We start from the raw sequence: 2,253 nt of genomic DNA, 5'->3' as shown, positions 1-2,253 counted from the left end.
TATGCATGCACACACTTGGGCTTATTCCTTGTAGATCTGAGATAGACCATCCTAATGCTTTCTTGTGCCTTTGTAAAACCTGCAACAACCTTTCCTCTTGATCAAGCGTTTAGTGAGAAGAAATAATAACAGGAAAAGAATGGTTCTCACCTAGAAATGCATGTTTTAAATGAGGTGGAAGTTGTTTCAGTTCATGCTTAGGAAGTTCCTTTTCATTCAAGATGCTTGACTCATTAGCATTATTTTAAACATGCAAAGTGGTCTCCACACATTCATCGACTACGTCAATTCTAAAACAGTCTCCATGATCCATAGGGAGTTTACAAGATTTAAGTACATCAAATACAATCTCTTCCTGTCCAACTCTAAGAGTCAACTTACCCTCATAGACATCTATCAATGCTCTTGCAGTTGCAAGAAAAGGTCTTCCAAGGATTAGAGATCCTTCCCTGTCTTCATCAATATCAAGAATAACAAAATCAACAGGAAAGATGAATGTACCTACCTTTACAAGCACGTCTTCTACAATCCCTCTAGGATATTTAATTGAACGATCTGCTAATTGCAAAGACATCCTTGTTGGTTTGAGCTCTCCCATACCTAGCATCTTAAAAACTTCATAGGACATAAGATTAATGCTAGCACCTAAATCTGCCAAAGCCTTTTCAAAGTCAAGATTACCAATGTTACAAGGGATAGAAAAACTTCCTGGATCTTTTAACTTTGGAGGCAGTTTGTTTTGGATAATTGCACTGCACTCCTCAGTTAACATCACTGTTTCTTGATCATCAATTTTTCGTTTCTTGCTCAAGATATCTTTTAGGAATTTAGCATAGCTAGGCATTTGAGCAAGAGCTTCAGCAAAAGGAATATTGATTTGAAGCTTCTTAAACACATCCAGAAACTTTAGGAAGCTCTTGTCATCTTGTGCTTTCTTTAATCTTTGTGGAAAGGGAACAGGGGGAACATAGGGTTTTACCTTTTCTTTTTCCTCTAAATCAATGATAGGCACTTTTGATTGTTCTTTTTCCTCCTTTTCTTTCCTCAGTGGTTCATCTAATTGTTTGCCACTCCTCAAGGTGATAGCCTGCACTTGTTCTTTTGGATTCTTTTCAGTATTGCTAGGTAACGTACCTTGAGGTCGAGATGCCATCATGTTTGCGAACTGCCCTAACTGAATCTCCAAATTCCTGATTGCAGCTTGCTGGATTTTATGGTTCTCCCTGGTTTCATTCATGAATTCCATGTGTGATTTGGAGAGGGCAGTGAGGAGGTCATCATGAGATTTCTTTTCTGGAGGGTGGAACCCTGGGGGTGCATTCAAGGCATTGTTAGGATTACCATAAGATAGGTTAGGATGATTCCTTAACCTGTTATCATATGAATTTGAATAAGGGTAATTCTTTCTTCCTTGATTCATCATATAGTTCACTTGCTCCAAAGTCTACGGATTTAAGGAGTCCATGATGCATTCCCCAATTCCATGTTGTCCATTGCACCTATCACACACTTGCATAATCGAATTCACAGGATTAGTAGTTAACATGTCCAATTTCCTTACCATGTTATCTACCTTGGCATTAAGTGCTGTAATGGCGTCTATTTCATAGACTCCTGCGGTTCTTCTTCTTTCGGTATTATTTTGGTAGTGGCTGTTGCTTGCCATCTCCTCTATCAATTCATAAGCTTCATCAATTCCTTTTTTTTCAAAAGATCCACCTGCAGCTGCATCTAGAGTAATTTTAATGTTAGGAGATAATGCATTATAAAAAGTTTGTACCTGTAGCCACTTGGGCAAACTGTGATGCGGGCACTTCCTTAGCAAGTCCTTGAATCTTTCCCAAGCTTCGTACAAGCTCTCTTGATCATGATGAGCAAATGTCATTATCTCATTACGCAGCTTGGTGGTTTTTGAGGATGGGAAGAATTTAGCTAGGAATTTTTGAGCTAATTCATCCCATGTTGTAAAACTTCCAGCGGGACACGATTGTAACCATGATCTAGCTTTATCCCTAAGAGTAAAAGGAAAAAGCCTCAACTTGATTGCATCTTCAGAAACACCATTTTGTTTGAATGTGTCACAAATTTCCAAAAAATTGGTGATATGAGCATTAGGATCTTCACTAGGCAAACCTCCATATTGGATCGAGGTAGAGAGCATTTGGATAATTGCAGGTTTAATCTCAAAGTTATTAGCTTCTACCCTAGGTCTTGTAATACTTGAGGTTGTCCCATTCAGATTAGGTGTTGTAT

General features: G+C 38.5%; 1 non-coding gene across 1 annotated transcript; it reads left to right on the top strand.

Moving 5' to 3' along the window:
* Positions 1–1,796: 1,796 nt before the first annotated feature.
* LOC149496879 (small nucleolar RNA R71) lies at positions 1,797–1,903 on the top strand. Its single transcript, XR_016320693.1, has one exon. It is a non-coding gene; the product is annotated as a small nucleolar RNA R71 (small nucleolar RNA).
* The last annotated feature ends 350 nt before the right edge of the window (positions 1,904–2,253 follow it).

Source organism: Jatropha curcas, chromosome 4, assembly GCF_041381405.1.
Source record: "Jatropha curcas cultivar XTBG-Jc1 chromosome 4, XTBG_Jcur_1.0, whole genome shotgun sequence".
NCBI lineage: Eukaryota > Viridiplantae > Streptophyta > Magnoliopsida > Malpighiales > Euphorbiaceae > Jatropha > Jatropha curcas.
The sequence above is the reverse complement of the archived record's forward strand: the minus strand, read 5'-3'. Positions and strand labels throughout refer to the sequence as shown.